This window comes from Aythya ferina (assembly GCF_964211825.1).
Source record: "Aythya ferina genome assembly, chromosome: 5".
Classification (NCBI taxonomy): Eukaryota; Metazoa; Chordata; class Aves; order Anseriformes; family Anatidae; genus Aythya; species Aythya ferina.
The window spans coordinates 44901966-44920485 of NC_140301.1; the positions used below are offsets into that span (position 1 = coordinate 44901966).

The 18520-nt window shown below is 40.9% G+C and overlaps 2 long non-coding RNA genes across 2 annotated transcripts; one reads left to right on the forward strand and one right to left on the reverse strand.

Moving 5' to 3' along the window:
• Nucleotides 1-168: 168 nt before the first annotated feature.
• LOC311437025 lies at nt 169-10943 on the reverse strand. Its single transcript, XR_014693197.1, has 5 exons — nt 10811-10943; nt 9111-9174; nt 1918-2046; nt 1282-1398; nt 169-571 (listed from the first exon to the last, which is right to left on the reverse strand). It is a non-coding gene; the product is annotated as an uncharacterized lncRNA (long non-coding RNA).
• Nucleotides 10944-11125: 182 nt separating this feature from the next.
• Nucleotides 11126-12864, forward strand: LOC311437026. Its single transcript, XR_014693198.1, has 3 exons — nt 11126-11158; nt 11268-11325; nt 12568-12864. It is a non-coding gene; the product is annotated as an uncharacterized lncRNA (long non-coding RNA).
• Nucleotides 12865-18520: the final 5656 nt, after the last annotated feature.

The following is an 18520-nucleotide window of genomic DNA, read 5'->3' on the forward strand; positions in this document are numbered from 1 at the left end:
TGGACGTCCTGGCCCTATAACATCCCCTGCTGCCCCTCAAGGCGTCCCCTCGGCCGGGAGAAGGGAAAGGGCCGAGCGAGGTGAGCTTACACACCGAGTCTTTAATTACGGGAGCACGGGCTGCCTTGGTTTTCCCAAAGGCTGGGAGCTCACATGTTCGCAATTGGCCCGTCTGCCCCTCAAAACACACGCTCAGCGTTAGGGAAGCGGCTGTTGCCCGGGAGTTCATGGGGAGACTCCCGAGAATAAGGGCATGTGCATGGCTACGTGTGTGAGGGGCTGAGAATCAGAGCTAGATAACGAGGCTGCTCATCCCTTCCTATCAGTAAGGCTTGGAGGAAATAGATAATTACTTCATGAAACTACTTAATCATTAGGGCACATTCAAGTAAGAAAATAAGCACTGTACAAAATCCCGTAACAAAATCATCTTTTCTAGACTTTCCATTCTGTGCAAGGCACCTGAGAATTATTTTCCAGTTGAAGGCTCTTCCTGGTAAGCCACATGACTGCCAGAAGTCTCACTGGCTGCAGTGAAGTTAACACTGGGATAACTTCTGCAGATCAAACCCTACAATTTGGAAATTACACCTCTGACTCAAGCTCCTTGTTGTAGCTCCCTGTGCCTGCAGAGAGCCCTGGTGGCTCTAAGATGCCAAACCGCAGCTCCTGCCCAGGCAGGGTTTCACTTGCATCTAAACACAACCAACCATCTTCATGGCACACATCAGGGTTATGCTGCACAACTGCACTTGAGCAGTTGTACTTGGCCATCCTCAGTTCCAGCTCACAGCGAGAGCATCGTGGTGTTTTTGATTGCATGCCTTTCCAGTACAACAGTCTAACAGCTAATCCAGCCAGCCTTAAAATTCAGTGGGAATCTCTCCACTGATTCAAGCAGCAGTGGCATTGAGAGAGCAAGAAACGGGATTCTGACCTGTTCAAATTTACAAGGATCTTGAAGCTGGAGTTGCCGTTCCCAAACTCACATTATTCCCAGACTCTCAAATTCACTCATCTTTCTTTCCTCAGTAGCCCATAGAACCCATCTTAGAAGTAGAAAGTACTGCATTTCTTCAGGCATTTGATCCCTTGCTCCAGAAAGCAACCAGCCAGCTGTATCGTCACTACGGGAAGTTAAAACTCTTTCACAAAAGCATGTCTGTCTGGATCCATCATAGCTGAAGGGGCTCTCCATGTACAGGCTATGCAGAATCTATGATAATTACTTTCATATAATACTTGTGGCTGAATCCTCACAACTACTTGTATGTCAATTACCTGAAAAAAGAGGCCTGTGTAGTTCTGGGAGGTAGTCACATCTCTGGAACATCCACAGCAGCAAGAAACTGTATGAATCCTGTGAAATTTACACGTAGCAAAACAGTATTTCTAGGCCTGTAGGATAGAACTGCCTTAATGCAGATCTTTGATTGTAACAATCACTAGCAGCATTGTCATCAGCAGCTTCTTAAATGAGGTTAAACTGGCATAAAGCATAGGACGCTCGTTACTGTTTTAGGGTACAATACCCAGTGTCTGTTACCAGCCCTCAAAAGACTAACTCATTTCCAGAGACATTTGTTGTGTGCTAGAAGTATGCAATCAGTGACACAACACCAGCTGCACTGATGTGACCTATCAGGATTCACTGACATTTGAATAAGCTCAGATATACCAAAGATGGCCACAGTAGGAAGTGTCAATAAATACAAGAATGTAACACTTTGTAACATAAAACTGAGTTGCAGTTTCCACTCGATTCATTAAAAAAAATGTTAGCAAACTTCTTTTTGTATGTACACTGATGAAACATTCATCTCTCCTAGATTGTTTAAAATTCTTGGGTGAATATTACAAAATAGGCTATTCTGATTTTATTTTGAGAGGTCAGTGGAGAAAGAACAATAAGTGTACCTCATAGTTTCCTTGGATCAATGATTCTTCTCTATAGCATGCTGTCATTGAATGCTAGCCATGCAGACCACAGGAAAGAGCTGGATGACAACAAGCTGTGATTCATGCCAGAATGTGGGACGTAGCATGCTGAAAACAGAAAAAAATAATAATAAATAAAAGCCCAGATTTTTTAAAGAGTTTTCCAGGTGTTAATTGTTAATTGTTCAGCAGCAATAACCATCTCAACACAAATGATATCCAGGAATTAGAGGCTCAAGGTTGCATTTCAGGCCACAGGCTCTTCACAGCTTGTTACTAATCTGCTGGAAATTCCCTGAATGACAGCTGTGGTTGCCTAATTGTTTCTATAGGTAAATTGTGTTTATTCTACAGGCTTATGTTAAAGCTATATGCGTGACAGGATTATAAAACAGGGTAGGTGTTGCTCCTGGGCTAAAGCTTCCACCATACTTTCATCTGAAAGTTAATTTGTGCATCTGAGTCATAAAACCTCTTCAAAAGAAAGCATAAGAGAGAAGTGTTTCCACATCCTCATAATCAAGTTTTTGAACAAGAGACCTAAGTTTAAAAGTGGCCTTGGGCTCTTGCTCACAAATCCGGGAAGAATGTGCAGGCATACTACTTATGAGCGATCTAGTTTGTACAGTAAGGTGTACTATTGATGTTCCAGGCAGAGAGAAAGGGGAGACTGCAAAAATATACAGTAATCCAAAGCAGTCCAATTCAGAGCAGTCATCCTGGCCGATAATATCAGTCTTGCACTGAGACTGGCAATTAAATAGTTTCTAAAAAAATCAGTATGGCTATATTTAACTGCATACCACAGCCAGCCTCGATCACAATAGCATAGTCTCATTAGTTATTCACAGTTTCATTCATCAGCTCAATGCAGTGTCAGCCAAAAGAGGCTTCACATTGTTGAGCATCATCAGGAAGGGTGTTGAGAACAATGCAGAGAACATCATTTTGCCAGTACATAAAATCCAGGTGCACCCACATCCTGACTGATATGCAGTTCTAGTCTCAGCATCACAAGAAGGACATAATGGACTTTGTAGGGAAAGGCAGTTAAAATGACATAGATGATGGCACAGCTGTCTTACAAAGACTTAAGAAGGTAACATTTTTCAATGGAGCGGAGAAAGCTACCCAAAAATAGGATGAAGAGCTTTTCTTCATTAAATCCCACCTAGAACAAAAACCACACACCAAAACTAGTAAGACATTGGCTTAGAACAGATGCAATATGTTTTTTTGTTTGTTTGTTTGTTTTTAAACATAACAGGCAGCAAACATAGCAATCTGTAGCCACAGCAGGTTTTAAAGGCAAATGGCATAAGCAGTTCCATAAAGAAGGGTGACAAATCTAAGGACATGTCCATAAACAGGAAGAAGGCAGAGGTGAGTCTGCAGCATCCCAAATCAAAGACTGGATGCTAGTCATGGATCTGAGATGGCGGTCAGTTTTCTTTGCTCTTCTTAAGCACAATCTCCTAATGCTGCTGGAGACAGGACACTGGGCTGGATAGGTTTATCTGTGGCCTCCCCTGCAGAGCATTCATTCCTTAGTTGCTTACAGCAGCAAAGTCCAAAACAGGGCCTTGCTGTACAAAAGTGTTGTTATACTCAGCAAAAAATAAGCACTCAGCAAAAAATAAGCGTTAGCATCAGCTTGCCATTTAAATAGGCGAGACAGGACAATGGGTGAGGAAAGTGTACGTTACTATTGTCATTAATAAGAGGAAGCACTCAGTGATACAATTTCAGACTGGGATCCAAAAAGTGGTGTGTGTTCTTGCTTGCCATTGCAAGTTCACAGATTCAGGTAAGACAGGACCTATGTGACTCATGCTGAATGACAAACGGCCTTCTGTCCTGTCCATCATTGCTCAGTGCCCTGAAGCAATGTAAGCCCAAAGTGCTCCTTCTGCTTGACATCGCTCTGACTCATTTACACCACTTCCTCAGACCCCAAAAGGGTCCTTCAGGATTCCATGTACCACTGAACTCAGATGCATCTCTTGGGAACAACTAGGAAAGCAGGACTCCAGTCCCTTTTATATTGCAACAGAGAAATAAGGGGAGAATAAACTAAAACATACATCACCATAATGTACAGTGTTGTCCTGGGAACAAATCCAGTTCTACTGCTTTTAAAATAACCTTGAAAGAAAAGATTGACTAAAAGATTGACTGAAGGTCTTCACAGGAGAAGGTTTTTATATATATGCACACATGTCCACACACAAGTAGTAACAAAACAGAACAAAAATCTGTACTTAATTTGGTTCAGATGTTCTCAAATCAAATGGAAGATCACAGCACACAATTCAGTCTCTCTGTCTGGCCTCAGAGACAAGACAAATGCTGGACATGAAATTAGAAGTTGTCCTCGAAAGCAGAGCAGTGCGTGGAAAGGATAATGCTACACTCATTAAAAGGTTATGGAGGTGAACGTCTTCATGAGTGCTGTGGATCTTCCTGGGGTGTTTAGCTGCATGCAGAAAATGAAGAATTTGCAGCAAATGCTACGCTCAGCAGCAGCTTTGGTTAAAAAAAAAAAAAAAAAAAAAAGTAGAACACCTTCTATTTAGTACTGCACCTGGGATAGTTCTACTGTTATAATAGATGCTGGAATGTCTCCGAAGTTGGATGTGGATATAACCTGGTTTCTGCTCACATAAGTTCTCCACAGTCTGTAGCTGCCAGAACTATTAGCTGAGGACTGCTATGTAGTATTGTAACTCCTAAGCAGCACATTTCTGCTTTTTCTTATGTTCCTCACAAGGAATAAAAGGTGTACTGAGCTGCTGGCATGACCATCTTTAAGTTGGATGGTGAAATTTGACCAAATAGGACATTGAAAGGCAATGTCACTTTTTGAAAGAGGAAAGTTAACTTCTGTGTCCTGGTTAGGCCAGGTTTGGGGTGGTTTTCTTTGGACTGAGAGAGAGGAGAAAGACAGTTTTAGTTGCTTTTTGTTGCCGTGGTGGAGGCTAGAAAAGAGAACAAACTGAATACAAGCTTTTGTCTTCTTTTTTAGACCTGACTTTCAACAAGACTTTAAAGTGCAATAACTGAAAATGACTTTCGGAGGCAGGAAACACCTTCAGTCAATCTATTACACTTATTCAGCGGCCAGTTTCCTGAGTGGGAGGGAAGGTGGGCAGGGAGGATATCTTTTACATAATAATTGAGGGGAAAATATGCATTGAAAACCCACAGAATAACACACTCCAAAGCATCTGCAGCACCTGAGCTACTCCCAAGACAACAGAACATTTTTGTAAGTGACTCAAGTTCAAACTGGCATCAGTCTTGTAAGCAGGATGTCTTCTATGCAGCAACAAATAGGCTTAGCTTCAATGGGTGTAGGGAAGAAGTCCTGGCCCTATAACATGCCTCATGAATGCCATCCCATGTAGTCACTAGACTTCACACAGGAATAATGTCATGGGTTGCAAAGGACTACTAGCACAGTAAACATACAGAGCTTTACTCAGACAGGAGAGCAATGTTCACGACAGACAATCTCTGTAGGGATTACCAAAGGGCACATCCATATCTCAGCAACCCATAAATAAGGGACAGGTCTGAGGTAGCATATAGAGCAAAAAGCACCAGGAACTGACACGAGTCTGGAACATACTGGGAGAATCTGGGAGCTTGTGCAGCTGGTAGAAAGGTTTGCCCTTCTCCCCCACTTTACAAGCTTTTTTTTTCTCATCTCCCTGCTTACTAAAATAAAACACATAGATGTTTTTTAGCATGTAGAACTTGAGCGGAATCGCTTTCAATTGTTCTAATTCTCTGAGAAAAACTGTTTCCAAAAAAATTGACACCACACAATATAAACGGAATGACATCAGAATAATTTCTAAAGCTGTGCTACAAAGCTTCACAATTGCTGAGTCTGCTCTACTGAACAAGTGAAGTCACCTGGCTGATGTGAACTAGCAGGTGTGGATATGACTGGGGACCTCTGTCATAGAACAGTAAAAAAAAAAAAAAGGCAGTGGCTGAATAGTCTATGGTGTCCAGAAGTACCATCTGCCATGATGTCCTACAATTATCCTGCCATCTCTAAAAAAATCTGCCTTAAACTTGTCTGCAACACCATGGCTCTGTGACATCACTTGCCAAAATGACTGGTAACTAACAGAACCAAGATTCCCAGATGTAAGGACCGTAATCTCCAGCCATAGATGACTGCTCAGATCCCAAAGTGGCAAGTATCAGTATATTAAAGAAGGAACAAGTTAAAGAAATTAAAAAGCAAATATTGATTTTCTTGACAAAATGATCAAGCCTCCTTTTCCCCTATTTTCAACATTAACTGAGTGGCAGAGGGTTAGCATTAGGGGTTAGGGTTAGGCTAACCAGGCTTTTATAATGTCCTGCTCATCCCCCCAAGAAATAAAAATAATGGGGAGTAATTATGCAAGATTGCAGATGTTTTTCAAGGGTGATGCATATCAGCTAGATTGGGGGAGAACTGTTGGTGGATGTCCTAGGTGACTACAGTTTTCAGAATCAACCAACTCTTGCTCCACTGCAGAGATAGCCCCTGAAAGTGATGTGGACACATCCTCTTGTACTCATTTCATATACAGTATTGAAGCATGATTTTTTTCCATAGCAATCTATGTTTGATAATACTATAATAAAGCAGGTAAAACAGTAAGTTGAGCAATAAAAATACTGTCTGGACCACAACTGTCCTGTTTTACATATAACCCGCACAAATGCCAGCTTTAAGATGAATATCTCTTGCCTTTTACACAGGTATACAAGTGTCAGAAAGGCAAAAAGCAAGGAAGTTAAGTCTGAGTCCCTGCAGTCTTGGTATTCAGCACAAGGAGAGACTGAGACCATCCTGAGCCTCTTTTTGGTGGCTACCAGGTGCTATTTACTGGGCTCAAACCAGTGTGATTGAATTGGGATGGTTTCAAGAACTTTGGCAATAAAACCTACCAACCGAGCTTGAAAAGCAATGGCAAGAAGGCTAGGAAGACATCTGCCTGGGAAGAAAACAAAAGCTGACATCAAAAAATTATCAGTTCACATCCCAGCTAGCATGGCTACACTCCCTGGCTCTGAATTTGCATCCCTGCACTTGCAATTCTAATGCCTGGTGATGCACTCTGATCTTTGTTCATTTACTTGTCCTGTCTGACTGGAAATGATGTTTTGGCAATAACCTGCTATTTACTGTGGCACCACAGCCCTAAACATCCTGCAAGACATGCTGAGGCTTAGCTGGCCAAATTCTTATACTGACCTTTCAACTCTCACTGAGAATTGAATGCCAAGTTGGCTTATATCCCTTTCAAAGATCCCAGATTCTGATTCTAGATTTTTTGTTTTAGTATCTACTTTCTTAAGGAAAAACTGCTATCTACCACTTCAGCAGTCAATGCTATGTGCCTGCCTTTTGCTCCTGGAAAGAAGCTCTCACATTCATTAAACTCTAGCTGAAATAATGAACAACAAAACAAACAATGAAGTACTGCTATTGCTATTCCCCCATATTTTAATAAGATGCACTTACGTATGAACAAAAATGACAGACTAGTACATTGCTTTTTGGATTAATAGTTTCAGTCTGTGATGTTTCCACCTGCGATTCCTTAGTTAAACAATAGGCCGTTCTGAATGGTGCTTCTGTTCTGCAAGAAAACAAGTGCCCAGAGGGCAAGGAAGCCACATCAACAATTACAAATAAATTCCATGGAAGGCACTTAGAAATTGATAGATTAGATTCTGCTTGCTTCAACAAGTACTCACCCACAATAGTCCAAGTTTATTTTATAGCTATTTGACAACTTAAAAAGGTTGGGTGAATAGTCTGCTCTCTTGAAACTGAAAAATTTCATTTTCCTAAAGATCCTGAACTTCCCAAAGTGCATCTGCATAGATATACACTGTTGTAGGAACTTTACAGGATATGAAAACATGTGATCATCTGATATTTTCATACTTGTCCTCCTTGCTAATTGCTGCAGATCTGCTAGCAAACTCCAAAGTAAGACAGTGCAGAAGGGCAATAGCACTACAGACTGTATTTGTGCCAGAAAAGATGCAAGTTTTTTTGATTATTTTTTTTCCCCCCTGTGAGTGACTGGGTAAGGAGCTGTAACTGTCATCTCTGTTGCTAGTTGAAGACAGCCCAGATTAAGCACATAACTCCTTTTGAGTATAAACAAGTGTCTTGTCTTCGGCAGGGCTTTACAGCAGTACAGATACTCTGTGTCACTGTAAAAACACCCCTTTTTGGCAAGGAATAACTTCACAGTGGCCAGGGAGAAAGGAAACAGGAAGAGAATGGGGTGAAAGCAAAACAGATAGCAGGGGCATGGCAGAAAATTACTTATTTCTCCACAAGACTCATACCTCCAGGTGATACCAAAGCAAGGAAATGAAATATTTGAAGTGGCTGACAAGGAACATAAATCATACAGCACAGACCTTCAATATTAAAGCTGCAAGTCAAAAGCAGGGAAACACTACAAAAAAAAAAAATTAGTTTTCTTGTTCAAGAAGCATTGCTGCTGCCACACCACAAGCTGCAAAGTGGAGGCAGAGCTATCCACAGCTGAAAGCACTGCAGATGTGGCCATAAATACACCGCATGGGCTTCCTGTCAGACTGTGCTGTTATTTTTGACAAACCAGGTATGCTGAGGCAGATGCTTTTGGCTAGGCCTGGGTTCTCTGCTCTCAGTCACTGGCTTCTTTGCTGTAACACACCCCAAGAGGGACACTTAACACCTGATAAAGGGGAAGCATCATTTCCATGAGAAGACTTCCCGTGCCCACCTATCATGGCAGTTTGACCAACCTTATCTGAACCTCAGGCAAGCGGGTGCCTTGCAGGTTCAAAGTGGTGTCCTTTGGAGAGATTCTAATCCCTGCAGCTCAGAAAAGCAGCAGATAATAGAGAATGTGCTTGTGCTTTTTAGTGATTGTCAGAGGGAATGGTAATGGACCCTTTGCACAATTAATTTCCTTTAACCAGTGTCTTTAAACTAGGGGATAAAGCTGATTATGTTTCTCTTCTGCAAAGTATATTCTTTCTGTACCACAAGTTGAGTTTGCTTCTACTATTAAAATGTGATTTGGTGAGACAAATAAATACAATCTAATTTTATTTTTTTTTCCCCTAACAGTTGGTCTCAACATCGATCTTACCTAGTCCATTAGGCACTTCTGACTCAAGGAAACATGCATCTCCAAGAGTTAGCAATTCTTTTATCTAAAGGTAACAGAACAGTAAAGAGTAAAGTTAAAATCATAAATATTTTTTAACTCAGTATTTATGTCTGGTTAATTAACAAAACTATTTGCTGATTTCCTTCTGAAGAAGTCCTCAGGTTTTGGCCTGAGACATGATAATTAATCCTTATTGTCATCTACGTGTTCTTTACAAGCTTAGATTTTCTGAACAAGTTCATTTAGTTAAGATAGCTCAGCTACATTTTTCTCCAAGTAGATTATCTAGCATCCTATCTTAATCCCTTTAATTTTGTGTGGTAATTACTGCCTTTCTTGTGTGTTTTATTGAAGTTTGGGATACTGTATACAAAAACTGGCTGAGGTAGAGGTTAAGGCATACATAGACATAAGTAATAGCTATAGGACAGAAGAGATAATGAACCTATTTACCATTTAATGGTGGTGCTATTCCCTTCCAGAGGGTAGTTGCCAAGTACATTCTCTAATTTCTCTCCCCTGGACACAAAGGACTGCTGTACTTGGCCTACTGCATCTATAATGCACATTATCCACAAATGTGGGCCATATTCCTTCCTGGTATCCCACGAACAACAGGAACTGCCACATTTAGCAGTGAAAGCTTTACTGCCTCATCTAGGTTCTGGCAGAATAAGCTGGAAGACAGCTGTTAGCCAACTGAGAAATGTTTTCTCAGGATGCCCTGCCAGTCCCCCATTCCCTCCCTAGATGACATTGGGTAGAAACATCATGCTTTCAAAAAGACACCTATTGACTAATAAAGCTACTAAGGAAGTAGGAGCCGCCTAAATACAAAGTCTGATCTCACAACTATATTCAACTATAAATAATTCCAGTCATCTCAATTCCTCTGAATTCATTTCATTTCAAATGAGTTCAAGATCAGCACCACCTTTAACAGTTTGACTGCCAGCCTCATCATGAGAATGGCTTTTTCATCTTCCAGAAGTACCTACACCTGCATCACAGGCAGGAAAGACTCCCAGTTCTTCTTTAAAAAGAAGTGTGACTGGGTCCCTCCTGATCGCAGGAATAAGTCTAGAAACGTGATCCCTAAAGGGTCACCATCCAAAAGACATTGTTGGGGACAGGGGGAGACATACTTTTTAAGTTCATTTCGTTGTTTCTGAACATCTGGCACAACCAGAGTGAGCACTTAGCTTTTAAGGAGCTTTTGACACTTTAGAGATCACAGACTTTCATTCGGTCCTTTGTCAACTTTACCTCAGGTGCACAAATGGACATCCAAGCTGCACAAGGCAAAGGAGTACCATGAACTCCTAAACTTCTGCCACTGCTAAAGCCATTCCACATTTGAATCTGACCCCAAGGCCTGGCTAGACAGTGCTGTTTGGACAAGGAAAGTCTGCCCAGGTGCTTTTAATTATTAAGAAAGTAGTTTCCCAGAAATAGCTTGCTAGCTGGCTGTTTGCCAGATCTATTTCTTCCGACAGGAAAAGCTAAATGTAAACCTCCAGCACTTCATAACAGGCCACAGAAGTCTCCCTCCAACTGGAACAGGACTCTGGAAAGACTGTGCCATCCTCTCTTCTCATTTGCAAATCTCTGGGCCAACTCATAAACAAAATTACCCCACCTACTTTACCAGACCTCTATAGAGAGATTCTAAGAGCTACCTCACACCACCAGAAACGGCACAGTGCTGAAGAATCTCCTGAGTCTTGATACAGGCATAGGCATTACAGGCTTGTGAAAACAGAGCAAAAAGAGAGCTGCTCTTATACTAGTGCTTATAAAGCCCTTGCATACTGCTGAAAGAGACTAGTCCCACCCTGTTGCTTGAACGTAGTTTCAAGGCAAAATTGGGCCCACCTGAAACTGATTGAGAAGGAAGGTTGGTAGATATATTTGCCTGTTCTCTTTTCTCTTCTTGTTCAGCATTTGTTTATTTTCAAAATGTTCTGATATGGACTGTGTCAGATTTGCCCAAGCTTCAGAAGAACGGGTTTTTATTTACGTATAAGGTACCTTATGTATTGCATGTATTATAACTTTTGCTGACCTCTAAAGGCAACTCTTCAGAAAGTATTTCACCTTCCCCTTCCTTGATCTGTACCTGGGAATCTCTTACAGGAGGCAGACAGAACCTGAGGTACAAGTCCAAGAGGAAAAAAAATGCTCCCCAATAACGGTAAGCATGACATAGCAAGGCAAGGAATTGTGTTTCCTAGGTTCTGCCCACCTGTACACACGCCACTCTGGCAGGAAGAAAATGAGACAAGGAATGTTACAGTGAATAAAAAGGTCACTTTTCACAGTAACTGCCAGGCAGCTCATGGTTCCAACTCTCCGTTTGCAGCCTTGTTCCCTGCTGGCATGGCATCTGTGCTCAGTCTTTAGTACTGAAAGCTCCCTATTTGTGGAACCTCTAGCCAGACTACATGACAGGAGATACATTCTTATTAGTGCTTTCATTTCTAGTTTGGCAATATTTGGAAGACATCCAGAAGACATGTTAAAGGAGTGTAGGTTGAAATAAATTGATGTTACTCAGATATTACTAGTTTATTCTTAATTCTAATGATGCCTAGGGATTACCAGGAGCTAAGTTTCCTAGTTGGTAGGTACCATGCAAATATGTAGGATAATATTTGCATTAAAGTGGTTATGGATAAAATAGGAGGCACAGGGAAGGGAAGGTTTTTACAGATGGCACAGAAAGCAATTAAGTAGTTTGCCCAAGGTTGCAGAGAAAGATTGTGTGAAAGCCAGAAACTGAGACTCTGTCTGCTGAGTCATAAAACATGAGTTTATTCATTTGAATTTTTTCTCTTTGCATAAATGCCAAGGAGCTCTGCTGTGATACAATATACCTAAGTTGCTTAAATGTAGCTGAACTCAGTGTATAGAGAGTGGTCTCATTAGCTTGAAGAAATAAAGACCTTTGTCGTACGGAGGGTGGAAAAGACACTACTTATTTGCAAGAAAAGCAGCGGCCTAGTCTTCTGGGTCACTGCTGGGCAGTGTCACCCTTGTGCTTAGTGCCAACAGGGAGATGACTCACTAGTGTTGACACTGTGGTGCTGCTGTTAGTCTCTTGCACATCTGACTTCCTTGCTTTGGGCAATTTTTACAACTGTACCGATCCACCACAGTACTTCAGCTCATTCAAAGTTTCCATAGGCAAACTCAAAGGTCTGGAGGGAGCTACATGAAAATATTGCCTGTCTGCTACAGATACAGGTAGATGCCAAGGGAGGCTTGCAGCTCAGTTGGTGAAGCCCTTGCAATTTACAGCAAAAAAGAGGAGGGAAGAGGGTATCACGAGGGAATTGCATAGCAGAGCACTGCAAATTGAATCGGGAACTGGGCTTTTCCTCCTCTGGAGACTGGTTGTGAAAAAATAAAGGATCATCTTGCTTCCTCTTCACAGGAGGTCAGGCAAGGCAGAGAGCCGGCATCAGCCTCAGCCCGCTGAAATCAGCAAGCATAAGCAAGAAATCCAGTGTCCAAAAGTAACCTTTAAAAAATTAAGACCATTACATGGCACCGAAATAATGCAAAGCAGAGCTTCCCCAGAGCACTGTGGAAACATCAGCACTGTCCTATTACGCAATCCTCCATGGCTGCCTACAGAGCAAGCAAACATCTAATTCAGTCACTAAAGAGATCTGATGTTTTCAGCAGGGGATCTGCAAATTGAAGAGGTGGTATGACACGAGATGGTGTAGAAGGAAACAAAGGTAAGGCAGAGGGTCCCACTGTGTAGGACAAAACCTCCAGTTGGCAGGTGACTCCCTGTTTGCCCCATCTGCTGGCCTCTGATCCAATAGAGTACTCACAGGTATTTAACTTGAAGCATTTGAGCAGTCCCTTGAAGGCAGTATGGATGCATGGCTTGTAGTGTAACACACAAGCCATGTGTTGTACTTCAGTTCTATGTTGAAGTACTTCCCCAAAAAAGCAAGAATCAGCCTCCCTGGCATGGCCTAGGCAAGACTTTTGCCAAAAATTTTTCACTGGTCCACATCTGCTCTGATAGAGAGAGAGCAGCAAGGTGGACTCTTCAGCAAAACAGACATTGAACCTGAAAAATGAAGATCTGGGTCCAAAAAGAATAATTTTTAGAAGACCTAAATGTATCATCAGCTCAGACAGCATTGATTTTATACTTTCTGTGAAGAGAATGGATACCTTAGAAATCCCTATGTAAGTTTCTAGAAAGTTATTTGACTTTCAAATTAGCATCTACTCCCAACTCCAATGGGATTTGCATATGTCCAGAGCTTATTAAAAATTAAGATAGTCTTCTGTAGGAGGCTAAACCTAAAGACTTCTGAACATAACTTTAGACATTCACATTTGGGAAATGTTGATCTTCCTCTAAATATCATTTTATTAACTGATTTTTCTCATTATATAAATGTTGTATCTGTAGTGCTTTCTAACTGCACCGATAGGTTGGGTGTGCAGATGAAGACTATGTTTAAAAAAAAAAAAAAAAAAAAAAAAAAAACAGAAAAAAAATATTTCAAATTTTCATCTGTTTAGGTGTTTCCTGCGATTTGCCTCTTCATAAAATGTTCTCCTTTGCCTAGAGAAAAATTTGAATGCTTTTAGTTTCTGAATGTTGTCCAATGAAAATTTCTGAAGGTTATTTTTTTCCATCTGAGAACAGAAACATGTCCGTTCCATGCTCTGCTGCCCACAGCTGCTAAAAGATATGTAAAAAATCACAAAAAGCCCAACCCAAAACATTAGTTATTAAACTTCCCCCTTCCTCTTATTTTGCAATAACAGTTCAGAAGCATGCACAGTTAACTTTTCATCATGAAAACTATTCTCATCTAAGTTGCTAATACACCCATAGAACTGATAAGCTAAGGATATTTCCTGATTATTTTTTTTTAATTTCCACTTAGTATATATTTCCATGCCAAGCAGAATTGTGTTCTCTACCCACTCTGAAATTCATACCCAAAGATACATTGCCTGTAGAAAGGCAGACCTTAGGAGGCTTTTTTGCTTGTCTATTTTTTCCTATCTAATGCTTTGCTGGTTATGGAAAGTTATTCAAGACTGATCTGTCAGAGTGCTTTGAAAGAACTTTTATTAGTAACAAACAAGGCTAATAGGCCAAGGCAGCACATAAACAAGAGGTTTTTTCTTTTAACATCAAGATCTCTAAACAAAGGGACCTATTGATCTTCTAAAACTATAATACAGAGTACTCAGCTCTCTATATTTGGGGTACAGAAACTGCTCTAGCTTCCAGCCAGAAAAATGATGCCAGGCTGCCTTTATGCAGCACTCAGAAAAAGGTTGGAACTCTTAGGAAAACTGGAAATTCCATGGCTATTCTTAATACTCTTATTAATATTATCATTATTCTCTTACTATTAATAATATATTAATAGTAAGAATTAATGGATTGATTAAGAATTAATTCTTAAGAATATTCTGCATTGTTTTCCTCTGTACGTTTTTTACCGAAGTAGTGTTATTCAGCCCCTGACTACATAAGCCCAATCTGGTAGCGGCAGGAAAGGAGTTTTGAGCAGCTGCACACAGACACCTACACCAGTTGTCACAGGACCCCAGTGGGACCTCAGTGGGTGGGAGCTCTGGTTTTGCCCAGCAGGCATCTGTGCTGCTCTTCAGATTCACAAGCATTGCTAGTGAGGGCCTTGTTTAAGTAAACTGGCCACCAGCTGATCCTTGCATTTTAAGCATCAAGCCAGCTAGAAGTTTGGTCGGACTGGCTGCACTGGAACCCAACGAGACAGAGTGACAGCTCTGCTATCATGGTACGTACTTGTGTTATGCTGAAGAGAAACCTAAAGAATCATATCAAATCTCCTGGTAGCCTTCCAACCTGTCAATGACAATGGCCAATAGCAGAAGCCTAGGAAATAAAAGAAGAGAGAAGAGAAGAGCAACATGCTAATCATGTATTGATACTTTCCAGGTGTCTCTGCAGCAGGTTTTATCCAGCATCCAACAATCTGCAGCTCAGTACTCTGGGGTGTAAAGATATAGGAATTTGAAGTGCATCTATGTGGTTAGAACCTGACATTGATGCTTTTTGTTGGACAGAACAAAACTCACCAAGAATCAAAATACAGATGTCTCTCCAAAAGTTAGCTCAGATTTGGAAATACCAGAAATGTTTGATGAAATCCTGGAAAATTTTATGGAAAAATAAATTACAAAGCAAGAGAGAGGGAGTTTCCTAGCCTGCCCTGGTCTCTTATTCCCTTGTCTGTATCCAACCCACTTGAAACTCTTGAGTCTTGGGTTAAATTGTTATCGGTGATACAGTAACCTGCAAGCTAGATGAGGTTATGCCAGTTGGTCATCCTGTCTTAGCTAAAAACACTTTCAGAGGAGCAAGAAGAAGAAGGACTAGAAAGACCTTTGTAATGAGCAGAAGTATATCAGCTTTTATGGCCTGGTGACTGGAAACCCTACACATGTTTCATTTGATAAGGCAATCACAAGGCTTTCATTCTCATATGAATAAGAACATTTAATCTTCACAGCATTAAGTCCCATGTGCTAAATTAAATTTCCTGCCAGCTCAGCAAACCATTTTGATACTTTGAACTGCATTGTACATGCTTTCCTTTCATCACAGGATGCATTTTGTCTCAGTGTCAACAGCCAAGAGGAGAAACTCCACTTAGGTCAGAGAGCTCCTTTTGCTTAAGCGCAAATATCAATATACTGCAGGCAGTGAGCTGCAGTGTTTGGAACAGCCGTCGAACAGCAGGCAGTCGAGGTGGGTTTCAGATGACCAAGCAGGAGCTACCTGCAGTGGGGGTGACTACATCTGAGCTAGTCACTGCAGGCTCCTTTAACTGTTCCTGGAGATGAACGTCACTTGGCTGGCACAATGCAGCTCATCTGATGCAAGCAGCAGACCAGACAGAGAACATCCGAAAAGCGCCTCCTTCTCTGCATTGATTTTTAAGGTTGTGCAGACAATCAGCTTAGGTGTGGACAGCCACATTGCAGTTCTCTGTGGTCAGGACAGAAGAATCTGCTTTTTAGTTCCATTCCAGTTCTAGGCTAATAAAATACTTTGCTACAGTAGGTTTGGGGAGGTTTCTGTATTCCGCCTGCTGGGTCTCTCACCTATGAGTGTCTTTCAAAACACCTCACCCCCATAAGCTCGGTTTTAGAGCTTCATTTAACAGTCACCTAAAAACCTAAAGCAGAGAAAGCTGGTCACATTTTCTTTCAAGGGAAGAGAAGGAAGAGGGGGAGCAACTGATGCCATTATTGAAATAGTAGAGTTTTTTCACATCCTAAATTCTCCACAAGTTTAAAACACTGCATCTTGGTAAAGTTTGCCAAATACTTATGCTGATTTTGTAAGCAAAGTTTTAACTGTTTTCCCTATTTACATTTTTTATAAATGTGATAGTTGTGATAAAGAAATTTAAAAGAAATATAAGCTGGATTAACACTGTGGTACAAACCAAAAGGTAGACTGGAGGAACAATGTGCAATAAAAAAAAGAGAGAGAGAGAGAAATGGACACAGAAATTTCCCATTCAGCTCTCTTTTGGTCAACTCTGTTCACAGCTCAGTCCCTTCCCAACGTTTCTTGCATCATCTGAAGTTCATAGCATTTTATAGATTTGCTGGCTCAGGCTCAGAAATACGGGTGGTTTAGCTATGTAAATCATCTCAAAAATGTACTTGCAGATCACCTTTTATTTGTTATACCAGTGAAGCATCATAGGAAGATGAGGTTGACCTACAAACCTCCATTTCTCAGTATCCCAAACTAGCTTTACTTGATCAGAATAGCTGAAAATGTCCAAGGAAGAAAAGCTTAATTTGCTATAAGAAGGAATTAACTGTGTATAAACAGAAACTAGGTTTTGGCAAGCTCTCCTCTTTCCTAATCCCTCAGTATTTCCCCAATTACTACACAACCCAATCACTCTACATAAGTTGTTTGTATTAACGTTACAAGAGGCCATCTGTCTACAAATACCCAATCAAATAATAGAAACCTCAAACCAACACAAGAACACTCAAATTCAGCTACTGACTGGTCTAGAAGATTTTTTGTGTAGCATAAATATTTTCTTTTTAGGCACTTCAATAAAATTCTTAGAGTTTTCCAAGCATTTATCATTTCAGGGTGGCAGAGAAATATAACAATTCTTTCTCCACCCATTTCAAGAATTTTTAATTTCAGTCACCAAAGATGATGTAACACGAGGCCTTTCCAATCTGCATCACCCTGTTATCACAGCCCAAAATACTACTGTGCATGCTGTGAATGTTACACACTTAGAGAAATCATAACAGCACATTCTAATCCCCCAAACTGTGCCTCCTTTAGAGGCATCTCACCTGAAAGATCAGCATTCCTCTACAAAAGCATGGATGTAGCACACCCCTGGAGCATGGATGGGTCCCCCAAATCAGTTTAGATGGATTGGTTTTGGTAATCCAAACTAAAATACTTGGATTAGTTGCACAGTTTCTGTGGAGAACTATTTTAGATTTGTTTTTAGTTAAACACACCAATCTGCATAGAAGATGTACATTTTGCTTTAAGAGCTTCAGTTTGAAATCAGTATCATTTGTCATATTCAATATTCTTGTTGAAGATGAGGGAGAAGAGGAAGAAAAATAGGAGACTGCACAGAACTAATCTGGCCAGCATTAGCAATTATAGCAACTTGTATCACACTGTGCCATTTTTTTCTGCTGTCCAAAGTTTCCATGGGGACAGAAGAGATTGAAAAGATTAACTATGAGTTGCAATAACATCTCTGAGCAAGGAACACGACAAAATGTTTGCAAGTGTGGCAAGAGGGTGTTTCCCTTTCTTGCTCAGCAGTCTAAGAAATTGTAGTGATGCAGCAGTGTGTAGCTGTTTTTCAGGTACCCCTCAGCTTCCACATTTCACCACTGCTCATCCAGATGTCTGAGAAAGGGAAATACCCGCACATCCTATGAAAGAAATACCATGGTAGTCACGGTGCCTCTGAGGAGAAGAGGCACCTTTGCTCCACTACGTGCAGCAAAGCTACAGCTGTGCAGTCCCCACTTTGCCACATGCAGCGAGAGCTCCCAGCCTGTTAATGGAGCAGTTGCTTGTGTCCGGCCCCGATCCTGGGAGATGAAATTTCAGAAATGTTGAGGGCACATATGATCAGACTGTTACACTGACCTACACTGATGCTTAAGAACTAAATTTGCCTTAGTAGCCATAATGACTCTAATGTGTAACTGTAGGTTTAAAATTAAATGTCAAAATATATTAAAAGCAGCTGATCACAATGACAACAAATACACATATCATGGAGAAAAAACAAGATATTTCTGGAAATAGACTAGATTGGATCTTGAATGATTAT